The 9,357-nt window shown below is 37.7% G+C and overlaps 1 protein-coding gene across 2 annotated transcripts in view; it reads left to right on the top strand.

Moving 5' to 3' along the window:
• The first annotated feature begins 7,274 nt into the window (after positions 1–7,274).
• Positions 7,275–9,357, top strand: part of LOC113520067 (GATA-binding factor A-like) — a 106,009-nt gene continuing 103,926 nt past the window's right edge. For both annotated transcript variants that reach the window (XM_052894157.1, XM_052894156.1), the window contains exon 1: positions 7,275–7,481. The gene's annotated coding sequence lies outside the window, so the exon portion shown is untranslated. The remainder of the gene's footprint in view (positions 7,482–9,357) is intronic.

Here is a 9,357-nt window from a genome sequence, read left to right as displayed (position 1 = left end):
AATTTTTCCTCAATTCCTTTCTGTGCCTTTACTATAGTTCTGTTTTGTTCTTTTATTTCTTCCAAAGATTTCTGTAGTTGACTATACATACAATCCTGGTTTTTATTCATATTAGACACCATCATAATTAACTCATCGCGAAGTTCAAGACTGTCAATGTCATCACGTTCTTTGCGCTTTCTCAAAGATACAAAAGCATTGTCCGTTAGATTAAATAAATCGGATTGTGATGAAGATCTTCTTTCAGGAGGCGAACGTTGAACGGACATGTTTTGTCTTAACTCGTAGCATATACTATGCAAGCACTTGACGTCAAAGTATTTTTTAGTTAAAGATTATATTAAAGCTGCAATCAATTATCGACACAACACTGGAAATAATTAGGTGTAAATTACTTTGTAGTGATTTTTAAATTTATATTAATTTTACGGGACGCAACTGCTCACTACAAGAGCCGGACGATGAAGAAATGGTATAATAGATTTATTTATTGCGGCATTTTATTGTGGAATGCAGAATTACTTTATTGTCGACAGAATCTGTCGGAAACGCCATTTTGTCGAAGTATGTTTTATTCTATGATGTTTATATGTAGATAGTATACAAGTATACGATACGCCATTGAAATCTTCGAGAAAAGAGCATATTTCTTTGATATAAAAATAAATAAATAAATAAAAAGGTTGGCAGCACAAATTCCTTCAGTGGTGCGAGCGCTCACGGGCGGCGGTTAGTCACTTATCATCAGGTGAGGTGACACACATGCTCGTTTGCCCCCTATAGATAGATAGATAGATAGATAGATAGATAGAGAAACACATTATTTGAACCATTTATGACACACGTAAATTAACAAACGAATTCATACAATCAAATTAAATACATTTTTTATAAATATAAAACAAAAGATAAAATACGAAAATATGTTTTCGCCGTGTAATAATGAGAATAATCCTTATTTAAAACAGTAAATTACAAAATTGCCTAACTATGGTCCCCATATATGTCGAGCCTGTATCTGAGGTACCTATTAAACAAGTAGGTATAACTTATTACTATACCTTATAACTTATGCACTATTAAGTATAAATTTTATATACCTTTTACAGTGACTGGATAGATACAACTTTAATATAAGTAAATATAATAATTTGTTATAGTGCGTGTGCACTTGCGCGTGTGTGTCGTAGTGACCCAGAAATTATAAAAAAAGTATGTGTTACAAGGTACAGATATTTACTTATATATTTATAGCAAGGCAACAGATTACAAATTAATACATTAATAAAGGGGGGAAAGGGATTGTTAGTAATGGGATCTAACTGTCCATTGCTAACAATATACCCTGTCAGGTCGACCTCCACGCGGTTCCCCCTGGAAACCATCGTGGTTAATTCTAGTGGAATTCGTCACGATGGGCTAACTGACCTGCTTTCATGCTCATCTATCATCCCTCACCGGTGCCCCGCCAGTGTATACCGATAGCGCAGGCGGGGTTACAATTCGATACTAGAAACATTAAAACAATAGCGACGATCAATTTAAAGTAACAAATTAGCAGCCTTAATGTAACATTGCAAGGATCGTTGGTAAATATCAAGCTCATTACAAATCGGTATATAAAATAATTGTTGTATTCTTTTATTACCTGTACGAAATGAAACAAGGCTCAACAATGTGCTACTGTCCCATATATAGTTTATAGACAGTGATGAAATCAGACATAGATCTTCTATTTATAAGAGAATTAATGTTAAAGCGATTAAGTCTTAATTCATACGAATGATGTTTCCTTCTCAGACCAAACATAATGTTTTAATATATTAAACTTAATAATATCATTAATTATATATAGACAGGTTTATGGATGTGGGAAGGGACGGAAGGGATGGGCAAAGTCATAATTAGAAGTGTCTAAGTACCCTAAAAAGGATAGGCGCCAAAAAGCTGAACAAAATAACATTAAACGTTTAGAGTGTCCTTTTTATGGATTTGAAAATTTTCCACTAGTCCATATTGTTCAGTCATGCAAATAAGCACTTTGAAAAGAATAACGTTCCCACGTTGTAAATATCTTTGGGAGTGCTGAAAATATTTTTTTTTTATGAGGCCAGCAGCCGAGACAGGACTTAAATACCTTCCCTGCATTGATACCCATAACGTTTGTAATAAAAGTCGTGCTGTAATCTTCCTCGACTCCAACGAGTCTATTGTTGAAGGAATTATGTTTTGGCATCTATGCATTGTGACTTTGTATTGTTACTGATAAGATAGTATGAAAAATATGCGGGACAGTGAAAGAAATGTGTGACTGTACGTGTACGTATAGCTATAGTATTTGGAATAATATCGGTATACCACGCTCAAGTATTCTATTGTAGTAACTCTGGCCCCACTGGCCAAAGGTAAACAGCGATAAGAGTTTATTTTTTAACCAGTACCTTTTTCTCTTTGTCTTTATAAAATTAGAGGCATTTATACGTAAATACTTACTAGTATGCTCCATGGGCATTGTTTAAAAATTCACCGTGTGGTCCCATTTTAAACATTTTTTTTTAATGGATGATAATGGAATGGTAACCCCGCCCGCGCTATCGGTATACACCGACGAGGCATCAGTGGAAGATGATAGGTGAGAATGAATACAGGTCAGTTGGCCCAACATGATGAATTCGACAAGAATTAATCACGATGGTTTCCAGGGGGAACCTCGTGGAGATAACTAACAATCCCTTCTCCCCACACTTTATACATTAGGCCACCACTTCCTTTCTCGTGGATGTCGTAAGAGGTGACTGAGGGAACTTAATGGTTGAGGAATAGGCGACTAAGGGAGGGCGAGTGATGGGTAGCAGCGTCTCTTAAAACATCACCAAAGCCTAACTGCGGTTGCCAACCCGCCTGCCATGTATGACAACTATTGGCAAAGGGTAGGTTAGGTAGGTAGGGTAGGTACCCCCTATGGCCTTTATGAAGGCCTTTCTTCAGCAGTGAATAATTAAAGACTAATATTATGTCGATGATTCATTTAAAAAAAAACCCGCTAAGTATGAGTCGAACATGCGCACTGAAGATCCCATACAAATTATAATTAAAATAAAAATTATGCCAATTTTTTATAATGCAGCTATAACAGTTTTCGAATTTTCCCCTTTACTTGTGCTGCACGACATTGCTACTTGCCAAATTTCATGAATCTGGCTCAATGGAATTTTGAATTCCATTGTAAATATACGGTATAAATGTTTAATATGTAGTACCTATAGTTTTTTTTTTTGGGTTAATGGTATGGTAAGCCCGCCTGTGCTAACGGGATACGCTGGCGGAGCACCAGTGAAGGGTGATAGATGAGAATGGAAACAGGCCAGTTAGCCCATCATGATGAATTCATCAGGAACTAACCATGATAGTTTCCAGGGGGAACTGCGAGATGGTCGACCTGATTTGGTATATTGCTAGCAATGGGATTCTCAGTCTCCATTACTAACAATCCCCTTCCCCCCTACCTATAGTATTATATTATGTATGAAACGGCCATATCTTTTGATTGCGTTGAATTAAAAATTTGATTTTTTTCACAGCTTCAAGGGATTGTAGACTTGAGTACCTATTTGATATTAGTTTGAGCTTGATGAACGGACAACAAAATGATCCCAAAATAGTCCCGTTTTTTCTTTTGTAGTATGAAATCACAAAAATAAGAATAATTTATTTAAGACTATCTATATTACATACCAGAGAGAGACGTTGTACAAATATCGTTTGCTTGGGTACCTCTGTCCCATTCGTGTTTCTACCGTGAAACAGTTGTGTTTGCATGGCTGTGTTTCGGTTGGAAGGGTGGGATATGGCAGTGAATTTACAGGGTACAGAGGAATAACACCTGAGTACTCAGAAATAGCTACGCATGGGTGGTATCATGGGCGAAACAGTATACCTACTCTGTTATGTCCATGGTACAGCTCATGTCTATAGGCGACGGTTACCACTTTCCATCAAGTGGGCCGTCAGCTTGTAAAGCCGTGCTTTCTAAGTTTTTTTTTTTTATACAACTTAGAATGGCAACCTACTTAAGTAGAGTCATTTTGATCTAAGACAAAGAGTGAGAACGACACGTCATTTGTCAATTTTGGTCCAGTATTCGCAGACATAATAATAATAGATAGGTAGGTACATACATCGATACATACTAAACAGGAATAACAAATACCACGCGGACAAAGTCGCGGGCATTAGCTAGTAATACATAATTTACTTATGTTTAGTGAAAAATCCCATGTTAGGTACAGGCCCTAAACATTCTTCACGCATGCATTTCAGGTTTTTTTTTATACAACTTAGACTAGCAAACAAGGTGACGGTCCACCTGTTGAAAAGTGGTAACCGTCGCCTATGGACATGAGCAGTACCATGGACATAACAGAGTATACTGTTTCGCCCAGGATACCCGTTATGCGTTGCCATTCCTGAGAACTCAGGTGTTATTCCTCTGTACTCTGTAAATTCACTCCATTAAGGTATATCAGGTACTAAATTGTCAAGCCTTTCATTTCATTCAGAGATTCGTTTAAATCATATTATTTGGAGTAGGTACTTTTTGTTTACGGGGGCGAATGGAATTGTTACCCTGCTTGTATTATCGGTATACGCTGGCGGGGCTCCAGTAAAAGTTAATATAAGAAGCCTCTCGTAACAAATTTAACAATAATTCACTACGATGGTGTTCAGGGGAACCGCGTGGAGGTCGACCTTATAGGGTATGTTGCAAGCAATGGGGTTGTTTGATCCCATTACTAACAAGCCCTTTCCCCCACCGGAGTGGTTTTTTTTTATACCACTGAAGTGGCAAACAAGCATACGGCCCACCTGATGGTAAGCGGTTACCGTAGCCTATGAACGCCTGCAATACCAGAGGCATTACGCGCGCGTTGCCGACCCTGAAGAAACCTCTTTACTCTCCTTTTGAATAACCCCATGCTGTAGTCTCTTGGGAAAACGTCGGCAGGGAGCTCATTCCATAACCTAAGTGTTCGTGGGAGAAAGCTACTTGTCACTTTTTTATTATTGTATATTTCACTAGTATTTACTCGTGACTTCGCTCACGTGACCATGATATGTTTCTTGACTGGAATAAAATAAATTTACCAGAGGGAGACTTTGTACAAAAGTCGTTTGCTTGGGCACCGCTGTCCCATTCGTGTTTCTGCCGTGAAGCAGTTGTGTTTGCATGACTGTGTTTCGGAAGAGTGGGATATGGCAGTAAATTTACAGGGTACAGAGGAATAACACCTGAGTCCTCAGAAATGGCAACGTATGGGGGGTATCATGGGCGAAACAGTATACTCTATTATGTCCATGGTACTGCTCATGTCTATAGGCGACGGTTACCACTTTCTATTAGGTGGGCCATCAGCTTGTTTGCCATTATAATTTGCATAAAAAAGGTGGCCTGTATCTTTTCTATTTCATATAATAGGTATATATATACCAAATTTCAAAATGTTTGGTTAAAACGTCGATGCGTTATATGGTAACAAACAAACTCACCGTTACATTAATAGTACCTATTACCTATTGAACTATATGTTTCATAAAAATATTTCACGTAAATATTTACTTTTTTTTATTGCTATACCTATTGTATTATCAAGTCTAAGTAAAAAAAAAAAACTACGGGTATACAAACCTAATCTATATGAAAATTATCATGGTTAATTCACAAACAACCATTAAAAAATCTACTGTACCTTCCTTACCTTCTTTCAACCATCAATTCTATGCCTCTAGTGAGAAAGGTTCAATTCAAAATGGCCATTTTTCAGGAGAGCCAAAAAACTATTTTAAATAAAGAAAAAAAATTCTGCTGCTTTTATTATTTGCTAATTGAACAAGTCAATGATTGCATTTATAGTAATTTTTTCTCCTCTTTCTTATGAAATTGTCGGTTTTTGTGTAAAACCAAAAGTTGTAAAAATAATTCTATTATACCTAATCACACTTAACAAAAATATTAAAATTATCATGTGAAAATAGTTTTAAGTTGAATTAAAACTATTTTATTGAAGTATTGAAGAAAAACAATGTTGTGTATGTTACGCTATAAAAAAATAATCGCTATTAAATGGTGTAAAAGGGTTCAAATCGAACTGATTCATTTTACACAAAAATAAATTCATATTTAAAGGGTGGTTCTAAGTATCTTGTCATTTTTGGCACTATTTTTGTAAAATATTGTAGTTTTATTTCTAATTATGACTTTTTTACCACAAATATTTTGTTAATTGTAGCCTTTTACATGTTTACTATCTCTATTGTTTTTAATGATATCGTTACGATTCTTATACCATTCGAAAGAGAAAAATTTGCTTATTTAAAGTAGCCTAAAAAAGAAAAAGGCTATAATTTGAGTTATATTCTTTCTCACTAGAGGCACAGAATTGTCCACTGTAACATATAGACCACCCGCATAAACAACAGTCCATAGCTATCGGGACCTATTGCCTTGTAGGTACTAAGTACTTAGATCTTTTTGAACATGGCGCTTACTATGAACATGGCGGGTATCACTCCATTATAACAGTGCGTTTAAATATACGACTCTGTTCGCTTCTGAATGAAAATGACACGAAATTACTTCGTACGTAACATATGCATGTGTATAGTTAAATTTCTCGTGGGAAATATTTCCGAAATTTAACTACAAAGTTGTTCTAGCGATTTAAAACCTACGTACCTACCGTTACGGGCCATATTTCCATTAAGGAAGTATTAATTATAAAGGTATTCGGGTAATCGGTGCGTAGGTACTAGAACATCTCGGTGTACGCAAAAGCCTCGGTATAATGACCGGAGTCAATTAATGTCTGGATTGATATAGAGCAATTGGTGGGTTACCAATTAATTCGACGCGCGTAAGGTGGGGCGGCGGCGTCGCGGGGTCGCGGGCGGCGAGGGCCACGATTGATTACGACGCCGAGTGTCCATAAACAAAAACGTAGCACTAATTCCATTAACCGAAAACTAACCCCGCCATAAATCTCGTGGCGCGGCGCCCATTCGCGACCACGCCGCCCAGCCCCGCCCGCGGACCCGCGGACCCGTGCCCGCTCCACGCGGCGCCGCGTCGCACTACGATGCACCCTTTCCGCCATTCGCATCTGAATCGCGAGTGGCGATTTATGGAAAGCGCTTTTCTCGTGCAAAAGATTTTCCGAGGAGGCGGGGGCGTGGCCCCGCCCCGGGGCGGGGGCCGCCGGTGGCCCCGAGGGCCGGCCCGCCGCGCCGGCAGTGCACCCGCGCGCTTCGCTTTATACGCACGTACCGATACCGTATCGCGATCTCTACTGATAAATCGATAAGGATCCAACGGGAGAATCTAGTGTTGTGCTTGTGATAAAACTGATCTCTGTTATTGACAAACGTGTTATCAATTGTATGCATACGTCTCGACGGAGGTGATTGGTGTAGCGTGAGAGATACTTGTAAGTAAAATATATGTATAAGTTAAGTACAGTTAACCTATGTTGACTTCACTCTCAACCGAAAGTGATAGGTACTTGTCGGTTTATTTAAGTCAGTACTTAAGTTTATGTACATAAACTTATGCAAGCACAACAATGGCGTCTGGTACTATGAGGCACTACGGCATATTATGTATACTTCTGGTCACCTTGAGAAGTGAAACATCTCGTGTGCCTATTTTAAATTTATAATCAGTAAAGTGTTTTAAGTATCTACTTATTTTTATAATATGATGATGAGGGGGGAAAGGGATTGTTAGTAATGAAGACTGAGAACCCTATAGCTAGCAATATACCCAACCAGGTCGACCTCCTCGCGGTTCCCCCTGGAAACTATCATGGTTAATTCCAGATGAATTCATCATGATGGGCTAACTGGCCTGTTTTCATTCTCATGTATCACCCTTCACTGGTGCTCCGCCAGCGTATCCCGTTAGCGCAGGCGGGGTTACCATACCATCAAAAAAAAACCTACTTGCTTGGTATTAGGTTTATTTTTCAATTTTAAAAATATCTCCGAAAAATATACATTTTTAACAGCCAAGTGTCTAATTAATAACTTTATAACTGTATTTGCTTAAATAAACTTTAAAATTATAGTTAATTTTATAGTAAATATCTAATTATAATTAAATACTCGCATGGGGGGTCCCATGTTCAGTAATAAACAACCTGTCCGTGGGCCTACCATGAAATGTTTTCCGATATTTCGGGACGGACCGATACACAAATTTGATGTTCAAATTACATAATACATACCGTTTAAAAATGTTAAAATATCGATTTATGACTAACGAAATGTTAAGTACAATTCACTAGGCCCATTAGGTATGAAGAAAAACACAATAAGACATCCGAAAATTTGCAATTTCGGTTCATTGTAACTCACCTAGTGTTAAGAGTTTATGAGCCGCCTTTATCATAGGTACTTGATTAATAAATGTATCTATTTATGTATATTTATTTAAAACTTGATATTTATTTATCTATAATAGACATAGTAGGTTTTATAACTGTGTTTCGGTTTGAAGGGTGGGATATGGCGTGAATTTACTGGGTACAGAGGAATAACAAGGAATTGTAACAATTTCATTTTTGTACCGCATGTCCATGGTACTGATAGGCGACGGTTACCACTTACCATCAGGTGGGCCGTCAGCTTGTTTGCCATTCTAAGTTTTATAAAAAAAAAAAAAAAAAAAAAATTCGAGTATTCTGACACTTCCCTACGGTTGACTGGGAGAGAATGCTTTAAGCATTAAGTCCGCCATGTACACATATATGTACTAATGAATAAATAAGTAATAAATAAATATCTGCCTGTTCATTAAATGACGATAATAAATTTAAAAAAACAATTATGTATGTATGTTATAATTACAATATAAAATTACAATCAATTTGTGGTTGTGGTTACGATTGGTTCAATACATTTTATCAAACTGTATGTGCCTACCTAATATGTAATATAGGGGGAAAAGGAATTGTTAGTAATGGAGACTAAGAATCCGATTCCTAGCAATACACCCAACCAGATCGACCTCCACACGGCTCCTGGAAACTAACATGGTTAATTCCTCATGAATTCATCACGGTGGGCTAACTGGCCTGTTTTCTTTCTCATCGATCACCCTTCACTGGCGCCCCGCCAGCGTATACCGTTAGCGCAGGCGAGTCTGTCATTCCAATTACATCTATTAAAAAAAAATATAACCGTATAGCAGGGTTGACCTACCGGTCGATCGCGACTATTTAGTCCAATCGATCGTGGTAAGGCGAAAAATTTCCACCTGATGGAAAGTGGTAACTGTCGCCTATAGACATGAGCAGTACCGTG

This window comes from Galleria mellonella, unplaced genomic scaffold (assembly GCF_026898425.1).
Source record: "Galleria mellonella isolate WM207_F2 unplaced genomic scaffold, CSIRO_AGI_GalMel_v1 utg1917, whole genome shotgun sequence".
In the NCBI taxonomy this organism is placed as follows: domain Eukaryota; kingdom Metazoa; phylum Arthropoda; class Insecta; order Lepidoptera; family Pyralidae; genus Galleria; species Galleria mellonella.
Note: the sequence above shows the minus strand (reverse complement) of the source record. Positions and strands in the feature narration are given on the sequence as shown.